Source organism: Canis lupus, chromosome 31 (assembly GCF_048164855.1).
Source record: "Canis lupus baileyi chromosome 31, mCanLup2.hap1, whole genome shotgun sequence".
Taxonomy (NCBI): domain Eukaryota; kingdom Metazoa; phylum Chordata; class Mammalia; order Carnivora; family Canidae; genus Canis; species Canis lupus.
Genome location: NC_132868.1, coordinates 13,820,113 through 13,844,981, shown reverse-complemented (window position 1 = coordinate 13,844,981; position 24,869 = coordinate 13,820,113). Strand labels below are relative to the sequence as shown.

At 46.9% G+C, this 24,869-nt stretch overlaps 1 long non-coding RNA gene across 3 annotated transcripts; it reads left to right on the top strand.

Moving 5' to 3' along the window:
- Positions 1–16,975: 16,975 nt before the first annotated feature.
- Positions 16,976–23,413, top strand: LOC140622025 (uncharacterized). Of its 3 annotated transcripts, XR_012021751.1 has the most exons (7): positions 16,976–17,355; positions 17,464–17,577; positions 17,787–17,913; positions 18,223–18,298; positions 19,523–19,555; positions 19,989–20,078; positions 23,165–23,413. It is a non-coding gene; the product is annotated as an uncharacterized lncRNA (long non-coding RNA). The 3 variants fall into 3 exon arrangements; XR_012021750.1 differs by having other exon boundaries at positions 19,523–20,078; XR_012021749.1 differs by having other exon boundaries at positions 18,223–20,078.
- Positions 23,414–24,869: the final 1,456 nt, after the last annotated feature.

The window sequence follows — 24,869 nt, the reverse complement described above, 5'->3', positions numbered from 1 at the left end:
AGCTGTTCTCGATGTGGAAGACTGGCTACCCACACCTTGCCCTCAGCCTAGTACAGATGTGCCTGCAGTCCGGCCAGATAGCAGTGAGGCCAGCCTCTGAGGCAGAGGATGTGGTTTTCCACACATTCACACCCAAGAGTAGATGGGGAAAGAGGTGTTGAGCACAGCTGGAAACAGACCGCAGGATGTGGAGTACAGTGGGTAAAGTGGGGCAGGCCGTCTGCTGAGTCTCAGTCCCTGGAGATTTAACCTTCTGGATCTCCAGCAAACGCAACACACCTGTACGTGCAGCTCGGGCGGGACCCCCTTGAAAACTTACTACACAGCAGCAGAAGGGAAGGCAGCGTCGGGAGTCAGGTCCTGGGCGGCACCTCAGAGCTCAGAGAAAGGGAGGCATCGAGAAGATTGTGGCTTCAGCTACACGGTGTCTACAGAGAGGCTGGGCCTCCCTAGAGCTGGGCCTCGTCATCCATAAGGAGCAGGGTTTTGTGGCCTTGAACTGACGCTCCCCATGCCTCAAACTTTGGACCAGTGGAGGCTTTGCCTCTGGCAGCAGACTCTTCCCGGACAGGGAAATCTCCCACGGACAGGGCAGGAGGAAGCTCTGGGCGGCCCCCAGCTTCCTCAAGACAGAATGCCCTTGGGGGGCACGCGGTGCCCCACCTTCTTGCTTGCTGGTAGTGGCCCCATTTCCTGAGCATGGTTAGCCACTTGTTGGCTCGCCAGGTTTGCTGGTGTTGTTTCTGGAAAAGGACATACAGGGGCAGCAGATGAGCCTCTAACCCTGGGAGGTGGACGCACATTGCCTCGTCCAGTCACCCTGCGGGGACTCAGAGGAGCGAGCCAGGAAGGCACAGAGCCCTTCCCAAACCCCGGCTTGGGGTCTGGGGTGAGTTCTGGCAGCCTGGGAGGCGCTGGGACAGGGCGTTTGGGGAGATACCCCTGGGGATGTCCTGGAGGACAGGGTCTGTGGACATTTGGCCCCACACCCACTCCCAAACATGCCCAGTGCCCAAGACTGGCTCCCACCTTGGCCTCGGGGCCTGGGGCCGGGCAAGTCCTTCTTCCAGGAAGGCAGAGGCACAGAGCCCTGAGGCCCAGGCTCGGCCCCACAGTCCCCCAGGTCTGAGCCCACGGCACTTGGAGGGAAGGCAGGGGCTGCCCGCTGCCTCTGGGGTGCTGGGACAGAGTTGTGGGGGGTCCGAGAAAGGTTGTTGCTGGTGGTAGGCTAGGCGGGACCCTTTCGGAGCCCCCAGGAGGTGCCCTGCCACTGAGATGGACCAGCCTGAGAACTGTCAGCGTGGCCTAGGTGCCCACTTGACTGTTCGGCAGAGGCCCCCTGCCTTCCCAGCTTCCAGCCCGCCTCCCCCTGCACCCTGGGTGTCCTCCCGACTGTCTCCTGACTCCACCCCTCTTGCTGTCACCTCTGCTACTCTGGCCCATGTACCACTTGTCTTGTCAGAGCTGCTGAGCACGACCCACGCCTGACCCATCCAAGCAGCCACTGGGCAGAGAGCAGGGCTGAGAGGACCAGGGGCAGCCCCGCTGGCCCCAAATGGAGTCTCCAGCATTCATGGGGTTGCTGTGGTGCCGTCGACCCAGCAGCCTCCTCCCCTCCAACCAAGGCCACAGGGCTCTTCTCCCTCTCTTGTTTTCAACCCATGATGGCCTCCTCCTCCTCCTTCTCTTCCCTCTTCCTGCACAATTTGGTCAACCCCTTCCTCTGCTGCCCAAACTCCCTCCCTGACCTTGCTTTGTCCCCAGCATCTACCGGCAGCCCCGCAGAAACCTTCAGGACTGTTGGAGCCCTGGCCTGGGGGTGTGAGTGAGGAGCACCTCTCCAATTCGCTCCAGACCAGACCATCCTCCTATAGAAAGCAGGCTATCATCCCAGAGCCCCTCATCTCTGGAGTCCTTGCTGAAGGACAGGACACCCCCCAACCCAATTCAGGAGGCACACACCTGGCCCTCCCCACAGCAGGTATGGAGGCCACTTCTCTGAGTGCCCAGGGGCCGGCTCCCAGGCCAAGCTCCCTTCCTACCCACTTCCTTGGTTTGTCTCCTGGGTCTCTCAGCTCCAGCCCAGCGAAGACATCGCCTTCAGAGGGCTCCAGGGAACGAGGTCCTGACCAGGGGGTATGAGCCAGCCTCCAGAGAGGCGTTCCTACAAATGCAAACCCCCTCCTGAGATGGATGAAGGGGTGCAGAAGGCTGATTGTCTGTGACATTCCACGGTGACAGGTCAGCATCATCCCAAGGATCCCGTGGAGACTATACTCAGAATGCCTGAAACAGAGCAGAACCCATGGTGGGGACCTATCTGTGCCAGGGACATGGGGAAAGGAGGGAACAGAATATCTCCTCTCCCCGGAATCCTGAGGGATATCAGGACCCTCTCAGATTCGCGGGGCATGAGAAGAAGGGCCTGTTTGCCCAATGGGAGCAGCCTGACAGCCTTATCTGCTTTACCAGAGATGATCCCCACCTGGGCCTGACCTGATCTGGTGGCCGGTCCCCACATGAGCATCACCTAGACCTGGTGACCGTGGTCCCCATCTGGGCTCATTGGCTACCAATCACCAGGAGCCAAGATGGACCCTCACTTCTACTGATGCCCTGGTCCGTCCCCAGGGCCTCACATATTCCTAGTGACTATGGTCCTTGTCTGGGCTGACCAGGCTCATCCTTGGCTCTGATCCCCTCCTGGGCCTCACCTGGTTCTGATGCCCCCGGCCAGCTGTCCCCAGGCCTGATGGGGGCATCAGGCTCTGCTCCTCTGATTTTCATCTCTGCTTGGGCCCTCACTTCTCAGCTTAGATTCAGATCCCTGATTGGGTCTCACCTCCATTGGCTAGCTATGCATCTGGACATCTGGAGCACCTGAGGACTTGATCCCCACCTGGCCTTACCTGCTCCTACTGGCAACAACACCCACTTGGTTCTCATTGCCTGGACTCTGCTATGATCCTCACCTGGTACATAATGGTGTTACTGCTTATGATACCATTTGGGCCATACCAGCTGCCATATACCTAAGTATACAACCACCTGTGCCTCATGGGGACCTGGTGACTGTGATCCCCACCTGGGTTCATCGGCTACTGGTGTCTAAGATCCAGGATGGACCCTCACTTGCTCCTGATGCCCGGGTCCATCCCCAGCATCTCATTTGTTCCTGGTGACTGTGGTCCTTGTCTGGACTGACCTGTCATGCTTGCCTCTGATCCATTCCTGGGATTCACCTGCCCTTGCAGGAGGGGTCCCCACCTCAAGTGGGTTCTCTAGCATTTATGGTACTTGTCTGGGCCTCAGGTGATGGTGATCGGCTATGATACCAGCCCTTTCCAAGGCTAGCAGGGTCTCTAGGTCCTCTTGCCTGGTGCTACAAACCAAACATATCCAAGGATGACACCGCATGAAAACCTTCAGAGCACGCATGTGTCTGTGTGCTCCCTGCGGGCAGGTCGCCATCTGTCTGACCGGAGTGTGGAGACAACACCATAGCTCCCAGGGGGACATGCTGGGCTAGAGGATCACCACGGGCACTGACTGTCTATAGCTCGCCCACCTACAGTCCACCTTCCCAGCCAGTGTCCTAGGACATGCCGTCATGCTCAGAGGACAGAGCTCTCCCAACCCCTTACTAGGAGCACAAGGGAGCCCAGGAGGCTAGGGGAACTGCTGACCTGATGCTTGGGGTGACGTCTCCCAACTCAGGGCTGGTGCCCAGATGGTGGTGGATGGGCCTTCCAGTGAGTGTTCCTGTGGCCTTGGGGCACACTGAAGGTTTTTGTTAGATTCGACAAGCACAATGACCAAAGGGAAAAAGGAATGAACTGGACTTCATAAAAATTAACAACTTATGCCAGCAAAAGTGTGAACAAACTACACACCCTGTATACAGTGTTTTGTGAATAGCCTGAGGGAGGATCGGGGTGGGGGGGGGGACGAGGGCCTCCATGTTCTAGTTTTTATTTTTTTTAAAGATTTTATTTATCATGAGAGACACACACAGAGAGGCAGAGACACAGGCAGAGGGAGAAGCAGGCTCCATGCAGGGAGCCCGATGTGGGACTCGATCCCGGGTGTCCAGGATCACACCCTGGACTGAAGGTCGTGCTAAACCACTGGGCCACCGGGGCTGCCCCCATGTTCTAGTATGTGAAGAGCAAGCCTGCTCATAGACCAGAAGGACCCAGAGAGCCCAGATCGTCCACCCCGGACCACAGGGTGGGGGATTGGTCATCACATGTCGGGGTCATGTACCTAGGACAGGCTGAAAAGGTCATGGCTTGAGTCTCCCCTGCACAGAAGAGGGCTCACAGTGGAGTAGGGGTCTCGGATGAGCTGCCCTAGCCCTGACGGAAGCCTCCTTCCCTGGCCTGGGGCAGCAGGGAGACAGCTCTGACCCCATGGAGCGGTGGAACAGCTCCAGGAGCTGCCTCATTGGCATCACACGGGGGTCAGTGCATTCTCACCCCAACCCAGGATGCCAGCACCCCTACTGGGACCCTCAGGTGCCACAGTGAACAGAGGTGTGCAGGGTGAAACTCTACTCACCTGTGACCTGTCGCTGTGTGAGTACCTACACTTTATACACTGGGGTACTGGGGAGAGTGGGATAGTTCGGGCACTGTGAGCCAGATCCAGAGCACGAGTGCCTCCCACTGCCTGAGAATGCAGAGTAGCGCCAGGCAGCAGTGGAACCCTGGGGCGGCACAGTTCCGCCCACAATGGGGTCCCGTGTCATCACTGTAGGTCGGGGGGCCAGTCAGCACTAAGCCCGGCACCCTGAAGGCCAAGGGTGCGTGGGGAGGTCCTGTCTCACGCCGGATGGGAAGGGGTTGCAGGCACCCTCCCACATCCTTAGTTCCCACCTTCAGGCCCTCCAGGCCTCCCACCCTTCTAGGTAGACTGGGTGTCCCAGCCGTCCTCCCACCCCCAAGGGTTCACAGCATGGATTTTGCACTTAAGAACATTTGAGGGGCTCCTGGGTGGTTCAGTCAGCTAAACATCTACTCTTGATTATGGCTCAGTTCAGGAACTGAGGTTGTGGTGTGGAGCCTCAGGTGGGGCTCGGCCCCGGCAGCAGGGGGAATCTGCTTCAGAGTCTCCCTTACCCTCTGCCCCTCTCACTGCATGCTCTCTCAAATCTTTTAAAAATCAACATTGAAGACATTTGAGAAATCTTTATCATCTCTGCAGAGGTGCTTTCATATGTATAATGGCTGTGTAAATGCTTTTTTTTTTAATTTTCATTTCTCTGGAATAAATTCCCAGGAGTGCTATTGCTGAATTATGTGTTAATTGTATGCAAAACTTTTTTTGGACAAAACTGCTAAACTCTTTCCCAGGAGTGAATGTAAGATTCTAGAAAAACTGTGTGGAAACTGTTTTTTCCAAGCAGTTGTCTAGATACTAGAAGTGTGCCTGCCAGAACTTCAGGTGAGATTTATTTAGCCTTGGAAAAAGTTGTTAAACTATCTTCCAAAGCAACCATATTTTTATCCGCAGCATGAAGGAGCTTTCCTGTCATATGCCACCCTCCAGCAACTAGTATCCTCATTTTGAGAGGTTTAACATTTCTAGGGGCGCCTGGGTGGCTCAGCTGCTCCGACGCTTGTGTGGCTTAGTTGCTTAAGTGTCTGCCTTTGGCTCAGGTCATGATCCCTGGGTCCTGGGATCGAGCCACCATAGGGCTCCTGCTCTGGGGGAGTCTGCTTCTGTCTCCCTCTGCCTACCTCTACCCCTACTTGCTTGCTCACTCTCTGTCAAATAAGAAAAATTGAAAAAATAAGTCAATCGGAGAAGGACAAACATTATATGGTCTCATTCATTTGGGGAATATCAAAAAAGGTGGAAGGGAATAAAAGGGGAAAGGAGAAAGAATGAGTGGGAAATATCAGAAAGGGAGACAGAACATGAAAGACTCCTAACTCTGGGGAATGAACTAGGGGTGGTGGAAGGGGAGGTGGTGGGGGTGGGGGTGACTGGGTGACGGGCACTGAGGTGGGCACTTGACGGGATGAGCACTGGGTGTTATTCTGTATTTGGCAAATTGAACACCAATAAAAAGTAAATTTATAATAAAAAAGAAAAGGTATAAAAAAATGAAAAAATATAGCATTTCTAAAAGGTGTGTAGCACCATCTCACTGTTGTTCACATTGGGAACTTCCTAATGCTGGAGGATGTAGAGCGTACTTTTGTAGGCTTGCTTATTATCTGTGTATCATCTTTGTCCCAGGTGTCTGCTCAGATATTCACCCATTGTTAACTAAGTTATCTGTGTTCTTACTGTTATGAGGTTTTGTGTAGATTGAATAAAAAGTAAAGAATTTGAATATCAGATGTGTGTTTTGAACACATATTTTCAAATATTTGAACAAATATTCAGTTTGTGAGTGGTCTCTAGGTTCCCTGGGCAATGTCTTTCACAGAGTAGCAGTTTTAAATTTGTAAAGTTCACATTATGTTTTTTTCTTTTCTGGATCGTCTTTGGTGTTGTGTGTTAAAACGCACCACCACACTCAAGGTCTCATAGATTTTATGTCGTCTTTTTGCTGTTTTGATAGCTGTGTGTTTTAAGTTTACATACAATGTTGAGTGACATTTGGTGGAAGTTGTAAAAGTTTTGCCCACATTTCATTTCATATCCTATGGGTTCCAATTCGTTGTTCCTTAAGTAATTCTGGAGGGGCCGGGATATTGTAGCGCATGTCTGTGAGCCATTGCAAAGCTTCCAGGACTCAGCTGGAGCCTTGAAGGAGGCAGGTGGGGCCCTGGCAGTGAGGACCCCACCTCCTGCAGGGCTCCTGCGGTGCCTGAACACCCTGCACGGGGCGCCAGAGCGCAGGCGCTGCCCCAGGGGGTTGGCAGGTGCAGGGGGCCTTGTCCACCTGCAGGAACAGGAGCTGCCTTGCTGGGGAGGCTTGGGGAGCACGTGGGGGTGCGGCCACTCTGAAAGCAGCCCTGGCATCCTCAGGACCAGTGGTAATGAGTATGGGGGCTGACGTAGGGCCCGACATGCCTACAGAAATTGGGGTTTCAGGATCCGCTGTGGAGGCTTCTGGAGGCATTGGTCAGGTCCTGGCTGACATCAGCAGGGACTCTTCAAAACCATAAGGTAAGGGATAAGTTAGTGTTAATGTTAGACTTAGGGGGTAAGGGTAGGGTTAGGGGTTAGGGTAAGGGGTTAGGGTAACGGTAGGGTTAAGGTGAGGGTTAGGGTTATGGTTAGTGTTTAGAGTTAGGGGTTAGGGTTAGTGTTTAGGGTTAGCGTTAGGTTTAGGATTGGGGTTGGTTTAGGAGTTAGGTGTTAGTTTAGAGTTAGTGCTACATTTGGGATAGGGGTTTAGGTTAGAGGTTTCGGTTAGGGGGAGGGTTTGAGTTTAGGAATGGGGTTTAAGATTTATTGGTTAGGGTTATGGTTAGGGCATTTGGGCAGGGTTATGGTTAGGGGTTTGCATTCGGCTAGTGAATGGGTTAGGTCTGGATTTGGGGTGGGTTACCATACAGGTAGGGTTAGGGTTAAAGGTTAGGGTTATGTTTCAGGTTTTAGGGTGGGGGATAGGGGTTAGGATTAGGGTTGGGGTTAGTGTTATGGTTGGAGTCATTGTTAGGTGTATGGATTAGGGGCTAGTGTTCGGCGTTTTGTATTCAGTTAGTGGTAAGTCCAGTGTTAGGCTAGGTGATAATTAGGATTAAGGTTAGGGTTAGGATTAGGGTCTGTACACAGGTAGAGATGGGATCTGGGCATGTGTCTGGCACTGGAACTCCTAGTATCTTCAGTGGGTTAAAGTGTTTTGGTTAGAGTTTGTCCTTGGCATCCATCCATTCAGAGGCCTCCCCAGAGAATCAGACTCCAGGCTTCAGCTGGCGTGAGAATAGACCTGGCAGGCATCTCCTGAGGTGAGGTAAGGAGGGGATATAAGGTTCTAAATATGATCTATTTGGATTTTAATTTTCCTTACTCGTTTTATCTGTTGTGTGCACCGGTATCATCAATACTAACAATTGTTATTTTAAAGTTTTACTTGAATTCCTGTTTGTTCACACGGTATAATATTAGTTTCAGGTGTACAAGAGATTGATTCAACCCTTGGATCCAATGCCTGGTACTCATCTCCGGTGCCCTCCGTCATCCCATCCCCCTTACCCATTCCCCACTCACCTTCCTCTGGTATTTATTAGTTTCTCCTCTATGTTTAAGAATGTGTTTCTTTGCTGGGACACCTGCACCCCGATGTTTATAGCAGCAATGTCCACAATAGCCAAACTATGGAAGGAGCCTGGGTGTCTGTCCATTGAAAGATGAATGGATAAAGAAGATGTGGTTTATGTATACAATGGAATATTACTCAGCCATTAGAAATGACAAATACCCACCATTTTCTTCAACGTGGATGGAACTGGAGGGTATTATGCTGAGTGAAGTAAGTCAATCGGAGAAGGACAAACAGTGTATGTTCTCATTCATTTGGGGAATATAAATAATAGTGAAAGGGAATATAAGGGAAGGGAGAAGAAATGTGTGGGAAATATCAGAAAGGGAGACAGAACATAAAGACTCCTAACTCTGGGAAACGAATTAGGGGTGGTGGAAGGGGAGGAGGGCAGGGGGTGGGGGTGAGTGGGTGATGGGCACTGAAGGGGACACTTGACGGGATGAGCACTGGGTGTTATTCTGTATGTTGGTAAATTGAACACCAATAAAAAATTAATTTATTAAAAAAAAAGAATGTGTTTCTTGTTTGCTTGTCTCATACCTCCCCTTTGCCAGTTTGTTTTGTTTCTTAAAATCCACATATGAATGCAGTCCTATGGTATTTGTCTTTCTCTGACTTATTTCAGTTAGCATAATTTTAGTTGCTTTTTCCACATCATTGTAAATGGCTTCATTTCATCCTTTCTGATGACTGAGTGATACCGCAGTGTGTATATTGACCACATCTTTTCTGCCCATTCACCTGTCGATGGACACCTGGGCTGTGTTCATAATTTGGCTAGCTCTTGTTGATAATGCTGCTGTAAACATTGGGCTGCATGTCCCCATTCGAATCTGTACTTTTGTATCCTATGGTTAAATACCTAGTTGTGCAATGTCTGAATTGTAGGGTAGTTCTATTTTTAACTTCTAGAGGAATCCCCATAGTGTTTTCCACAGTATGCAACAGGCAGCACCTGTTTGAATTCCTACCAGCAAGTAAGAGGGTTCTCCTTTCTCCCCATCCTCACCAATACCTGTTCTTTCTTGTGCTGTTAATTTTACCCATTATAACAAGTGTCAAGTGATATCTCATTGTGGTTTTGATTTGCATTTCCCTGATGATGGGTGATGTTGAGTGTCTTTTCCTGTGTCTGGTGGCTATCTGGATGTCTTTTAGAGAACATGTCATTTCGTGTCTTCTGCCCATTTTTAATTGGGTCATTTGTATTTAGGATGCTGAGATTTATATTTGCTTTATATATTTTGGAAACTAAGTCTTTTTTGGATATGTCATTTACAAATATCTTTTCTCATTTTGTATATTGCCTTGTAGCTTTGGTTGTTTCCTTCATTGTACAGAACCGTTTCGACTTGATGAAATCCCAATAGTTTAGTTTTGCTTTTGTTTCCCTTGCTTCAGAGGCATATCTAGAAAGATCCAATGACCAATGTTAAGGATATTACTGTTTATCATTTCTTCTTTTTATGGTTTCAAATCTCACATTTAGGTCTTTAATCCATTTTGAATTTATTTTTGGCATACGGTGTATGAAAGTGATCCAATTTCAGTCTTCTGCATGTGGCTGTCTAGTTTTCCCAACACCGTTTGTTGAAGAGACTGTCTTTTTGCCAATGCATATTCTTTCCTGCTTTGTTGAAGATTAATTGAGCATAGAGTTACAGGTTTGTATCGTGTTTCAGTTTTCCATTCTGTTCTATCGATCTGCGTGTCATCTTCTTGTGCCTGCACCATACTTTTTTGATCACTAGAGCTCTGTAATATAACTTGAAGTCTAAAATCGTGATGGCCCAGCTTTGGTTTTCTTTTCCAACACTGCTTTAACTTTTTTCAACCTTTTGTGGTTCTATAGAAATTTTAGTATTATTTATTGCAGCTCTGTGAAAAAAAATGCTATTGCTATGTTGATAGGGATTGCATTAAAAGATTTTATTTATTTATTTATTTATTCATGAGAAACACAGAGAAGGAGGCAGAGGTACATGCAGAAGCAGTCTCCTATGGGAGAACCTGATGTGGGACTTGATCCAGGATCCCGGGATCATGACCTGAACCAAAGGCAGATGCTCACCCACTAAGCCACCCAGGTGCCTTGCTGATCCAATGTCTTTGCTAGTTATGGGTCTGTTCACATTTCTATTTCTTCCTATTTAAGTTTTGGTAGTGTGTCCATTTCTAAGGATTTGTCCATGTCTTTCAGGTCTCCCAGTGTGCTGGCATATAGTTTTTCATCGTATTCTCTTTTAATTGTTTTCCTTTGTGGTGTAGCTATCCCCTCTGTCATTTGGGATTTTATTTATTCAGGTCCTGTCTCTTTTTGTTGATAAGTCTGGCTCGGGTTTGCTCCATTTTATTAGTTAGTTTGAAGTACCAGCTCTTCGTTTCGTTATTCCATTCTAGTGTTTTGTTATTTCTAATTGTGTATTTGTGCTCTCAACTTTATTATTTCCCTTCTCCTGCAGGCTTTATGCTTTGTTAGCTTGCCTTTTCTAGCTCCTTTAGATATACGATGAGGTTGTGTATTTGAGACTTTTCTTGCGTCTTGAGGAAGGCCTGTATTGCTATGTAATTCCTTCTTGGGACTGCTTTTAATGCATCCCAGAGGTTTGGATAAATATATTTTCAGTTTAAATTGTTTCCAAATATTTTTTAAAATTTCTCCTTTAATTTCCTGTAGCCTCATTCATTCTCTATTAGGGTGTTGTTTAATCTCCACATATTTGTGGTCTTCCCAAAATTTTTTTCCTTAAATATTTATTTATTTTTAAAATAATAAATTTATTTTTTATTGGTGTTCAATTGGCCAACATACAGACTAACACCCAGTGCTCATCCCGTCAAGTGCCCCCCGCAGTGCCCGCCACCCAGTCACCCCCACCCCCACGCCCTCCTCCCCTTCCACCTCCCCTTGTTCGTTTCCCAGCGTTAGGAGTCTTCCATGTTCTGTCTGCCTTTCTGATATTTCCTACCAATTTCTTCTCCCTTCCCCTCTATTCCCTTTCACTATTATTTATATTCCCCAAATGAATGACACCATATAATGTTTGTCCTTTTATGACTGACTTATTTCACTCAGCATAATTCCCTCCAGTTCCATCCACGTCGAACCAAATGGTGGGTGTTTGCCAATTCTAACGGCTGAGGAATATTCCATTGTATACATAAACCACATCTTCTTTATCCATTCATCTTTCGATGGATACCGAGGCTTCTTCCACAGTTTGGCTATTGTGGACATTGCTGCTAGAAACATCGGGGTGTAGGTGTCCCAGCGTTTCATTGCATCTGTATCTTTGGGGTAAATCCCCAACAGTGCAATTGCTGGGTCGTAGGGCAGGTCTATTTTTAACTCTTTGAGGAACCTCCACACAGTTTTCCAGAGTGGCTGCACATTCCCACCAACAGTGCAACAGGGGCCCCTTTTCTCCGCATCCTCTCCAACATTTGTGGTTTCCTGCCTTGTTAATTTTCCCCATTCTCACTGGTGTGAGGTGGTATCTCATTGTGGTTTTGATTTGTATTTCCCTGATGGCAAGTGATGCCGATCATTTTCTCATGTGCTCGTTGTCCACGTCTATGTCTTCCTCTGTGAGATTTCTCTTCATGTCTTTTGCCCATTTCATGATTGGATTGTTTGTTTCTTTGCTGTTTGTTGAATAAGTTTTTTATAGGTCTTGCATGCTAGTCCTTTATCTGATACGCATTTGCAAATATCTTCTCCCATTCTATAGGTTGTCTTTTAGTTTTGTTGACTGTATCCATTGCTGTGCAAAAGCTTCTTATCTTGATGAAGTCCCAATAGTTCATTTTTGCTTTTGTTTCTTTTGGCTTCGTGGATGTATCTTGCAAGAAGTTACTGTGGCCGAGTTCAAAAGGTTATTGCTTGTGTTCTCCTCTAGGATTTTGATAGAATCTTGTCTCACATTTAGATCTTTCATCCATTTTGAGTTTATCTTTGTGTATGGTGAAAGAGAGTGGTCCAGAGTAAGTATTGAAAGATTTGAATTTAGCGTCATCGTATTACCTGTTTAGGCCCTGTTTTGTTCATTGTTTCTTTGGATTTCCTTTTTGTTTTACAGAGTTATTTCTTGCAAACTACATATTCTTTCAGTTTCTGCCTCGGCTGGTAGCTCTTTATTGCTCCTTCTATTCTCAATGACAGACTTGCTAGATAAAGTATTCTTGGCTGCATGTTCTTCTCATGTAATAACCTGAATAGATCATGCCAGCCCTTTCTGGACTCCCAGGTAGGTCTCTGTGGAGAGGCCTACTGTTAATCTGATATTTCTCCCCATATAAGTTAAGAATCATTTGTCTCGTGCTGCTTTAAGGATTTTCTCTTTCTCTTTGAAATTTGCAAGTTTCACTATTAAAAGTCGAGGTGTTGAACAGTTTTTATTGATTTGGGGGCAGGTCCTCTCTCTCTCTTTTGGCTATGAATGCCTATTTGCTTCCCCAGATTAGGGAAGTTCTCAGCTATGATTTGTTCAAATATACATTTTGGTCCCCTCTCCCTCTCAGCCTCTTCTGGAATGCCAATTATACATAAATTCTTCTTTGTAAGGCTTTTGTTTATTTCCTTTAGCCTTTCCTCATGGTCTCTGAATTGCTTTCCTCTTATTTCCTCAGCTTCCTTCCTACCATCAACTTGTCTTCTATGTCATTCACTCTCTCCTCCACCTCATTAACCCTAGCAGTTAGGTCCTCCAGTTTCGATTTCATCTCATTTAATCTATTTTTAATTTCGGACTAATTAGATATGAATTCTGCAGTAATGAAGACTCTAGAGTCCTTTAAGCTTCTTTTCCGGAGCCACCGGTAGCTTTATAATTGTGCTTCTGAATATTTTTTCTGACATCATATTGAAATCCATATTCTTTAACTCTGTGACATAGAATTGAGTTTCCCGGTCTTTCTTTTGTGGTGAAAGCTTCCTTGTAGTCATTTTTTCCAGTGCAGAGTGGCTGTATGAGCAGGCTGTGTCAATAATATCAACCACAACCTAAGCAACATACATCATAGATGACCCTGAAGAAGTCAGAGAACGGAAAATGAAAAAAGAAGAACACAACAAACTAAACCAAAGGGCCACTAGAGTGAAAAACAAATTTTAAAACAAAGTAGTCAAAAAAAGTCCAAGAACCACAAAGAAGAAAATAGAAAAAGAAAATAAGTAAAGAAAAAAGGAAAAAGAAAAAAGAAAAAAAGAGAAAAGGGGGTCCTGGCAGATGGTGGTGGTGAAGAAGCGATAGTGGAGAGCGAATGTAATCTACCTGAGGGGTCCCAGGTGGCGATTCTCTTGGTCCTGAGTGTATTTTGTTCTGTATGTTAGAAAATGCTCACCCCAAATTTATATAAACCAGCAATACTTATAGAAATGCCATCATTGACTAACAAAACATAAATGATATAAAAGAGAGGGGCAGGGGATCCCTGGGTGGCGCAGTGGTTTGGCGCCTGCCTTTGGCCCAGGGTGTGATCCTGGAGACCCGGGATCGAGTCCCATGTCGGGCTCCCGGTGCATGGAGCCTGCTTCTCTCTCTGCCTGTGTCTCTGCCTCTCTCTCTCTCTCTCTCTCTCTCTCTCTCTCTGTGTGACTATCATGAATAAATAAATAAAATCTTTAAAAAAAAAAAGAGAGAGGGGCAGAATGGGAAGAAAGAGATAACAGAATCTCACAGAATGAACCCTGGGATCACGACCTGAGCCACAGGTGGACACTCAACCATTGAGCCACCCAGGCATCCCTCTTTTCTTTTTTCTTATCTGTCCCCTTCAACCCTTCTGCCTATGCCTGTTCCTTCTTCTCAATCTTCTGTTTTTTTCCTGCAAAACAGGCCTCTGGAAAAGGTGGAAGAGTGGGTGGTGGTTTGGCATTCGATTCTGGTGGGTTCTGGTGTATGTACTTAGGAAGGGGGAATGGATTTCGGATTGCAGCATCAGCCTACTTCCCCCTCTTCTTCAGGATTTTGAGTGTTGGGAAGTGCTAATTCAGTTGCAGAAGCCATCCTGAGTATGCCACGACCCTCAGCGCACACACACACACACACACACACACGCACGCACACCCTGGGCATCACCTACACTCTAGTCTGGCCCTAACCTGTTAACTGTCCAAGCTCCTGGGCCTTAACCCTCACACTAATATCGGTGGTGCCCCCGACCAAGTCGCAAGGCCTGGCTATGACCTTCGAAGGATGGGGGACTAGTGAGTGACACCATAAATTTTGGCCTCCCCCGGTTGGAAAAAAGACCATTTGTATGAGGGGTAGATAGGAGGAGCCAGAGATAGACTAAGGGTTCCCTGAACCCAGGCCAATGTTCAGCGCCTGCCTGAGCCTCGCTCTGAGTCTCGTCCTCAACTCACCTGTCCCGGCAGCTCTCCACACAGTAGGGAGATAGGACCATCCAAGCTCGTGGGCCCTAACCCTAACCCCTAACTCAAACCCTAATCTTAAACCCAACACTCACTACTGGCAGATATGTCCCTCCAACTTCCTGGGCTCTAATGTTTTCCAACACACTATTGAGATAGTTTCTAATGTCAACACACAAGAGTATAAGTAAAACCCGCTTCCTGTGTGCGATGACTTCTTTCTTAGAGTTAAAAGTATGTCAGTTGACATACACACGCACACATATATTTGGTACAGGTTATAAGGATGCCAGCAGAAAGCTGCATTCTAGTAACTCTTGTTTCTCAGAGTTAAGTATATATCACGTGCCTTACGCTTTCACACCTCCTTTGGAGAGAGCTCCTCAAGTGCTATCACTGGTGTGGTGCTGACTCTGTGCCGGTACTAAGTGCTTCATGCACATTACCTAGGTGCTCCTCCTGACAACACTATGATCTGCCTGTGAGGATTACTCCCCTTTGTGCAAGTATAGAAAGGTGGAGCCTTTCCTGACAGGTATATGGAGGAGCTGGGAGTTGACCTCTGGTTCTGCTTTGCTCTGTGATGTGTGTTCTCAGGACAGCCCCCGCACAGTAACAGGAGAAAGGAGGCTGTGCTGAAAAATGGAATCCCTATGCAGCCAGTGAGACTCCTGAGCCAGGGGTTCGATGGGCCACATACATGTGGGATGTGAAAGAGGCCAGCTGCATCAACACCGGTGGCCCTGTGTCTTTGATGGCAATGCTCTCCTGTTGATCTTCCTCTGGGCAGTGTTTCCAACACCTCCATTCTCACTGAGAATCTGATGCTTCACTCCATTTAACACATGGGCTCTAATAATCCCAGATGAGAGATGCTGCCTGTCCAATTGTCCCTCAGAGTGGGCTCACAAACTGCCACTCATCCTCCTCTGCCTTTGTTTCTATTACTGAGAAGGAAATTTGTCTCTTTTATCAACTTTCTTCTTCTTGTTTGACAATCCCACAATGCTATATGTTGGCAAAATTGAACTCAAATAAAAAATAAAATAATAAACAAAAAAACAGAAAAACATGTATGCCATGAACTTAATGTAGCTTATGAAATATATAAATGGTTGATTTGTAGATGGTAGGTTTTTGATCACGCGTATTGTATATCAATAAAGTATATTCTATTTAAAAGCTGCAAATACAGAAAAATGAGCACAGGACAATGTAGTCTTCCCTTTATACCCTCCCATTTTGCTGCTGCTATTTTATCTCAGCCATTTCCCATGAGACAACTTTGCTCTAACAAAATATTCTCATCACGTGCCCAGATACTTAAAGGATTAAAATCAAATTTTCCAAAACATGGAAGAGCTTTCAAAAAGGTAGTTTTCAGGGTTAATTTATTCCTCCATCAGTTTTTAAAATCTCAGGCAAATTAAAAATTCTTCTGCATCCACTTCAATTTTATTTCAATGATTTTTAAAATTAGAATCGATTCTATTTAGGCAAATGGTTGGATATTTTTATCCATATCATTATCTACTGACTACAGACAGGGTCTGCTGTTTTAAGTTTTGTTTAGGTGTCATTATTTTTACCAAGTCAACTTTTCTGATCTTATGAATATTACAATAATGTTTGCCCCAGTTTTATTGATATGATTGACATAGAGCCCTGTGTATGTTCAAGGTAAACAGTGTACAATTTTACATTCCTGTACTGTGACACAATTACCAGAGTAAGTTTAGTTAAACACCATCATTTCTTATAGATACAAAAATAAAATAAAAAAGCAAACTAATCACTAAGCACCTCTGAGCTACAGAGGGATACCTATACCATAGGTCAGGATTGCTGGAAGCCATTGTGAAGGTTGCAGCCCTCAGAGACCAAAGTGAGGCAATTGGATCTCATTCTAAATATAACAGGAAAGAATTGGACAGTTTTATTAAAGAAGATGACAATGTCTGCATCTTGGAGCATTTTCACCAGATTGTGTGCCCCCATTAAAATGAGGCCAGACGGAAAGTGACTATTGTGATATTACGTTGCTGGAACCCAGGCCACTTTTGAGCAGTACTTCATGTCACATTCCACCCCTTCTTGTAAATCTTCCATCCTTAAATTTCTACCTCAGATATACAGGATACAGGCCCACACGTGTTATAAACATCATCCATAGATACTTGATGATGTCCCTAGGAAACAGATTCTAGCCTGGCCCCCACTGTGCAGGTTAGGAAACTGAGGACTATGTGAGAGACACAGTGGGTTAGGCAGGACACGGAACTGGGAAAGCAAACAGAGAAATAAAGGTCTGAATTCAGCTCTGTCTCCTCAAAGGTAGGACTTTACGTGCATTTTCAGAGAGTAGTGGTTATGGCATTTTTGGCTCATCGTGTACAGTTAAAGAGATGACATTGAGGTAAGCAGTCATCTGCCAAGAAGGGGCTCTGGATAGGTCTGACTGAAGGAAGGGGCCCAGGTGCTAGAATCTTGAGCAGGTGACCTCACTTCCTTAGTGACAAGCCCACAACTAACTTAGAACTCTGGTAACCAGGAACCTACAATCTAGACCTTCCCACTTTCTAGCTCACTTAACTGCAGATGGTCAAGTGTACAAGATGTTCTGTTGCTATACTCCTACTTTCTGGCACTCTGGGCTCAGGAGAGTCCAGAATGAGAGACTTTCACGTCGCTGTCTATGTCAGCTTAGCCTTTACTCTGAAGCTTCTGGTCATGTGGCAGGAGACACCAACAGGTACCACAAGGCAGTGTGGGGCAGCCCATTGGAGAGCAGACCACACTGTGATCGCACCTCAGCAGGCCCACACCTCTTATCTCTCATTGTGTGTGTGTCTGTGTGTAGAGGGGATAGAAGAGAGGACCATACCCTTCCTGGGCAGAAACCAGCTGCCAGGTGTTGGAAGCCTGACATATCTTTTGTGTTCAGACCCAAGGTCATAACAGGCAAGATGAGAAGGTGAGTGTTGGGGACTACTAATAGTGTTGCTCAACTACGACTATGTTAGTCATGAGCCCAAGAATCTCTTTCATCTGGCTTCCTCCTTGCCAGATATCTTTTCAGCGGCCCCTCTTGGCCTGAACTGTAGAACACAATTTCTAACGGTAGTGTCCCCTTGCAGCGATGTCCAGGGAAGACCCTAATGTCTCTTGGCCTTGTATATACAGGGCCCTGTATTTGCAGAGCTGCACCCAGGAGATCTTGGAAGAGATGGTCTGTGCCGTCAACTACTACAACTCCCTAGACAATTTTATCAGGTGCACCAGGCATACAAGGATCAGGGCTGTGAGAATGGTAAGAGGGTTGTCCACACAAACAAAGAAGGCCCCCACACAAACATGGAGAGAAACCTGGAGCCCTCCCATAGTGTTGCCACATGAGTGTCACACAGGCCCAAATGCAAAGAGATCTTAACCTCCACACCTATCCACCAGCCAGCCATATGTTGAGGTGGGAAGGCACTCTTCACTTATGTTGGAATAGTGCAGAATATATTTCGTGTTTTTCAGGGCGTGGGGGGGGTTGTTTTGTTTTGTTTTTCACAAAGTGATGAGTATCTTTGCATTTTACTACTGTTTTTACTATTTCACCTTCTCGTCTCAGATATCCTGTGTAGAATCCAGCTCCACTGTCACTGAAGAACTTCTCCAAGACCTTACAAATCATCACACTAAAGAAGGTGATTTACGGAGAAGGACAAACCGTATATGGTCTCATTCATTTGGGGAATATAAAAATAGTGAAAGGGAATAAAGAGGAAAGGAGAGAAATGAGTGGGAAATATCAGAGAGGGAGACAGAACATGAGAGACTCTTAACTCTTGGAAATGAAAAAGGGCTGTGGAAGGGGAGGTGGGCGAGGGGTTGATGTGAATGGGTGACAGGCACTGAGGGGGGACTTGACAGGATGAACACTGGGTGTTATGCTATATGCTGGTAAATTGAACTCCAATAAAAATAAATAATTAAATAAAAGCAAAGCAAAACAAAACAAAACAAAAACCTAAATGGGTTTGTGGGTGAGCATGGGCGCACAGATACATACACCACAATTTTCTAAAGCACGCCTTTGAAATGATTAGGAGGGCTCTGATGTTCTTGGAGGGTGAGGGAAGGGTAAATGAGGGGAGGCCACCCAGGGTCCTAGTCTCTCCCACGTGGGAAGCAGGGGTTGGCCTGAGGGTTGAAATGTTTCCTATGGAGGAACCCTGTGGACACAAGAGAGCAGGGACTCATTCCTCCCCCACCCGATGACACAGGGTGTTGTCCACTTCCTTGGCACCTTCCTTGCTGACCTGCTGATGCTGGACATTGCAATGGAGGGGTACCTGGAGGTGCGTGAGCCTGAGCACTGGGCAGGAGGGGCCAGAGTCCTGACGTGTGGGAACAGAGAGCCCCTGGACTGAGCCCTGAGCTCTCATTACTTGGCAAACCTTCCCGTCATGACAGCCTCACAGATGCTCCTGTGAGCTAGGGTTTCTTGCCCACCTCATCTGAGTGAAGGGAGGCTGCACTTAGCTCACTGGTCCTGGGATCACGTCTGCTGCCTGAATACAAAGCCGCACGAGGTTTGTCTGGGTTGACCTCAGCCTCTCCCTTTGAGGTTGCCTGTGGGGGCAGAGTGAAGTCCAGACCCCCACATCAGCGAGCACTTAAGGATCCTAGCAGCTACTGCCCACCTGAGGCATGGCTTCCCCTTCCTGTGCTACAGGACTCCCGACCAGCCGCCCCTTGTCTTCCTTTCCCTGGACCCCATAGCAAGGCCTAGATCACAGTCCTGCCACCATTGCACACATGGCCCCGTTGTGTGCCTGGCCTTAGTGCAGCATGAGAAGAGCTGGGTATTAGCAGCTAGTAATAACCAGGGTGCTTTTACTGATGGACTTTGGTTGTCTGCTTTCCAGGGGAATGAGATCAACCACCAGAAGAAGAATAAGGTGAGGCTCTGTATCACTTCCTATAGGGAAGTTTAGGGCTGTGGTTATCAGAGATGTCCCTGAGAGGAACAGTCCTTGCCTCCATCCCTTTATTCTCACATTTACGGGAATAGTTTGATAAGAAGTGCAGTTAGGCAGGTGCAGGGGGCCTTGTTCACCTGAAGGAACAGGAGCCTCCGCACTGGGGAGGCTTGGGGAGCATTTGGGCTCATGGCCACTCTGAACAGCAGCCCTGGCCTCCTCAGGCCCCTGGTTGAGGCTTTGGGCATAGGTGGGGCCACGTTCACACTGACAAGATCCTCCAGACTCCCTGGAACCCGCTGTCGAGGATTCGGGAAGTCATGTGGCCGCGTCAACACAGGGGCGAGTCTGGCCTCCTCAGGACCCATGGTGGTGAGTATGGGGGCTGACGTAGGGTACTACATGCCTACAGAAATTGGCCTTTCAGGACCTGCTGTGGAGGCTTCTGGAGGCATTGGTCGGGTCCACGCCAACATCAGGAGGTACTCTTCAAAACCACAAGGTAAGGGATAAGTTATAGTTAATGTTGGAGTTGGGGGTAGGGGGTAGGGTTAGGGGTTAGGATAAGGGGTTAGGGTAAGGATAGGGTTAAGGTGAGGTTTAGGTTTAGAGTTAGGGTTAATGTTTATTATTAGGGTTAGGGTTGTGGTTGGGTTAGGAGTTAGGTGTTAGTGTTAGGCTTTAGCGTTAGTGTTACATTTGGGTTAGGAATTATGCTGTGGGTTTGGGATGGGTGTTATCAGTTAATGGTTAGGGTTAGGGGCTAAAACTAGGGTTTGGGATAAGTTCTGGGTTGAGGTAGGGTTACAGGAAGAGGTAGGGTTAGGGGTAGGGGGTTAGGGTTAGGTTTTAGGGTTTAGAATTAGGGGTTAGGGTTGGGTTAGGGGATTTTACCCCAAAGATACAGATGCAGTGAAACTCCAGGAAACATGCACCCAAATGTTCATAGCAGCAATATCCACAATAGCCAAACTGTGGAAGGAGCCACGATTGGATGTCCTTCGACAGACGGATGCATAAGGAAGATGTGGTCTATATATACAATGGAATAGTACTCAGCCATCAGAAGGGATGGAGATCCAGCCTTTGCTTTGGAGTGGATGGAATCGAAGGGTGTTGTTCTGAGTGAAGTAAGTCAATCAGAGAAGGGCAATCATCATATGGTTTCATTCATATGAGGAACCTAAGAAATAGTGAAAGGGATTATAGGGGAAAGGAAGGGAAGTGAGTGAGAAAAATTAGAGAGGGAGACAAACCATGAGAGATCTCTAACCCTGGGCAATAAACAAGGGGTAGTGTAAGGGGAGGTGGGTGGGGGGATGGGGTTACTGGATGACAGGCACTGAGGGAGGCACTTGAGGGATGATCACTAGGTTTATACTATATGGTGGCAAATCGAACTTCAATTATAAAAAAAAAAGGCCCCTGAGATCAGGAAGAGGTCAGAACTGATCAGGGCCTTGTTCACATAAAAGATACAAGGATTCTCCTTGATGACTGTGGAGGAACCCAGGACAGCCACCTTTCCAGGGAGGCAGAACTGACGTGAGCAGACATTCTTTCTAGACACAAAGGTCAAAGGTGTGGGAATAGGAAAGCCCAAGCTTGCTTGAGGGTGAGCTAGCTCATGGGTGAGATGCTCATGTGTGTGTGCTTGGGGATTGGGTGGGTGGGCACCCTATTCCAGAAGATCCAGTCACCAGGCTCAGACACCTGGACACCAGTGTTCTTCATTCCTAATCATCAGTGCAGAATCTATTAGAAATGTGGCAATTAAAGTTCACTCACGAAGCCTCTACAGAGCCACAAGGAACCACCAGCAGGATGGGGGACATCTCCTCTACTACAATGGTTCCAGAGCCATTGATGTTCTGTAATCACTATTGATCACCTCATTGTCAACCCAGCCATGTTGCTAGGTGCGTTTTCAAGACTTAGCTCTTTTAACTTAATCTTTATGACTAAACCTTGTCATTCTGCTTTAGAAACTGAGAAAACCAGGACTCGGTGTTTTAGCATCCCAACACCATTTATTTCTTTGTGTGTGATATCAAGCACCCTTCTTGCCCCCTGTGTTTCCCTCACCATATCAGAAAACAGCGATAAGTCTCACAAAACCCTGTATTTCTTTGGTGGGGGGGCAGGGGGTGGATAAAATGAGTTAGTACATACAAAAAGGCTTGCTCTAGAAACACTTGCTTCCTTCTGGCCTTGACAGCCCTAGAGCCTGTCACTTCCCATTCTCTTAGAAGTCCAGTATCCTCTTACCTGTCGTTCCTTTACGAAATCATTTTCATGGATGGATGGCCCATGTCAGAAAGTACCTAGGCTGTCAGGAAGCTGGGTTTATATTAGCCTCTTGGCTATACTCAAAAGGCTTCCCTGGCATAGGCCAGCTCCTTGTGTTTCTGAGGGAAAGTTGCAGACTTTGTTTGGGGGGTATGACACTGACCTGCCTTGAAATTCATCTGGTTTCGTATATAGAGTATATAGAGTATCATGTAATCTGAAAATATTGAAAGTTTGACTTCTTCCTTATATGTCTGGTTGCCTTTTAGTTCTTTTTGTTGTCTGACGGCTGTAGCTAGGCCGACCAGTACCAGGGTTGAATGAAGGGAGTGAGAATGGACATCCTTATCTTGTTGTTGGTCTTAGAAAGTTCTCTTTTTCCCCATGAAGTAAGGTTGATGTTGTTGCCTGTGGGTTTTTCATATATGAGCTTTCTTATGACTAGAGCTCCTCTGTTGAGGACTTTTTTCATCAATGGGTGTTGTACTTTATCAAATGCTTTGTCTGTGTCTCTTGACATGATCATACAGCTTTTATCTTTTCTCTTATGGATATGATGTTTCATGGTGATTGATTCTTGCTCATTGAACCACCCCTGCATCCTGGGAAATTCCAGTGGATTGTGGTGAATGTTTTTAATGTTTTGCTGGATTCTATAGGTTAGATTTGTGTTGAGAATTTTTGTACCTATATTCACCAGAGATATTGGTCTGTAGTTCTCTTTTTGTGTGCGATATATTTATCTGGTTTTTGTATCAGGGTCAGGGTAGCCTCATAAAATGAATATGGAAGTTTTCCTTCTTTTTTATTTTTTTGAATTGTTTGAGAAGAGTAGGTATTACCACTCCTTCAACGTTTAGTAGAATTTGCCTGTGAAGCCATCTAGTCCTGGGTGTTTGTTTGTTGGCAGTCCCCTGTCCCAGTGCTCAACCGTCCCTAGACCCTGCAGCTTCCCCACCCAGACTCTGCATGCATCCTGCCCTTCTCTCTTGGCCCAGGAATGTAAAGTCATGACGCAGATCATGCTGTTCCAGGTGGCCGCAGATAATTACAACATAGAGCCCAGGGATCCACTTAGGGCCTGGTGTCAGTCTCAGGAGCAGTTCTGTGAGGAGGAGAGTTGAAGCCCATCAGAAGCTGGGTGAGGGCAGGGGTAGACTCCGATGATCCTTCTTTGTTGGCTCCAGGGGCAGCCTCCAGCCTTGCTGCTGGGCACCAGACTCCAGCTCCTGGGAAAATACCAGGAAAGATTCCAAATTGAAACTCCCACTAAACTCGCATGTGTCCCTCTGTCCTTAGCTACATCCTGTCCTGCCAGCTGGAGCCCTGATCCAAGCTGGCCAGCAGAACTCCAGAACAGGAAGAACTGGCCACAGTCAACCTCAGGGCTGAGCCAGTGTCCAGTGGCAACGCAATGTGCATGGGACCCATCTGCTCAACACCTCTTCCTCCCATCTCTTTACTTATTTGGAGGGCCAATATTTCATTGTCTGAAATAATAAATGGTACATTTTAATATTATTATATTAAAGCCCCTTTTATTTTAGAGTCTAGGAGTACGGTTTGGTTCTTTTACTTCCTATAGTAATCTAAAAGAGGTAAAGACTCTCATATTCATTTTTTATTTTTTATTTTTTAGCCTTTATTTATTTATTCATGAGAGACCCAGAGACAGAGAGACACAGGCAGAGGAAGGAGCAGACTCCCTGTGGGGAGCCTGATGCAGATTTGAACACAGGGCCCTAGGGTCACAACCTGAGTCAAAGGCAAACTCTCAACTACTGAGCCACCCAGGTGTCCCTTTCATATTCATTTTAAACTAAAAAATCTTACAGAGTCATCAGCTCCTGTATGTAGAAAGAAGGAGAAGATCCAGCCCTCCTCCCTAGCTACTGAAGGACACCCCATTACCCCCTTTCTCAGAGGACAGTATAAGGAATTTGGGCAAACAGCAGAGACCAGAAACCTCCTCAGAACTCCTGAGATTTAGAGGTTGGGGGTACTTTCAAAGGAATAGCAACAACCACTGAATTGGGTGTCTTTAAGGGTACCACTTCCAGAACTACTTCCTGCCCCAGGACAGTGACTGCCTTTGTACACTTGAAAGAAAGGAGGACTTTTTCCTGATTCTTTTGCTGATGTGGTTTATTTTGACTTGGGTTTTGGGGTTTCTTTGACGTTCCCAGTATTTGGAACATGTGGTTGTCTCGTTCAACCTCTGGAATTGCATCAAAACTAAAGTGGGGAAAACATGTAAAAAAAATCCTGCATGGGAAAGGCATGAGGCCAGGGGAAGATAATTAGAGGATGGAATAAAGGCAGGCAGGACTTTCTATCCTCAGTCTCGCTCTTGGGGCCCCAGTTTCACCCCTGACTAAGACTAGAATCCCTCTGGGATCTTTGTCAATTATCTTCAGAATTACTTTTCCCTCTTGGTTTGTATGTAGGGGAAAGATATTCGCGTACCTTGAAGGCCACAGCTGGGCCAGGGTCCATGAATTTCTGTGCTTACTTCTGAGCTAGGATTTCCCACCTTCCTGCATTTCCTTAGGCAGTTCTCTTGAAGGCAGAAATTCCCTGAAGACTGCAGCCTCTTGGTTAGATACATAATAGCCACTCCACTCTTCCCTGCCTGGGACCTGATGGATTAGGGTTTGGTTTGCTCTTGCCAGGATAATGGCTTGACCAGAGAAACCCCCACACTCTCCGTGCTGGACAATGTAACTTTTTTAAAAATTATTTATTTATTTATGATAGTCACAGAGAAAGAGAGAGAGAGAGAGAGAGGCAGAGGGAGAAGCAGGCTCCATGCACCGGGAGCCTGATGTGGGATTCGATCCCAGGTCTCCAGGATCGCGCCCTGGGCCAAAGGCAGGCGCTAAACCGCTGCACCACCCAGGGATCCCCTGGACAATGTAACTTTTAGGTCTTTGTTTTTCTGGTGTCTGTGGTCCCAGACATTCTCCAGTACACACACTCAGCCTCAGTGTACACACTTACACCG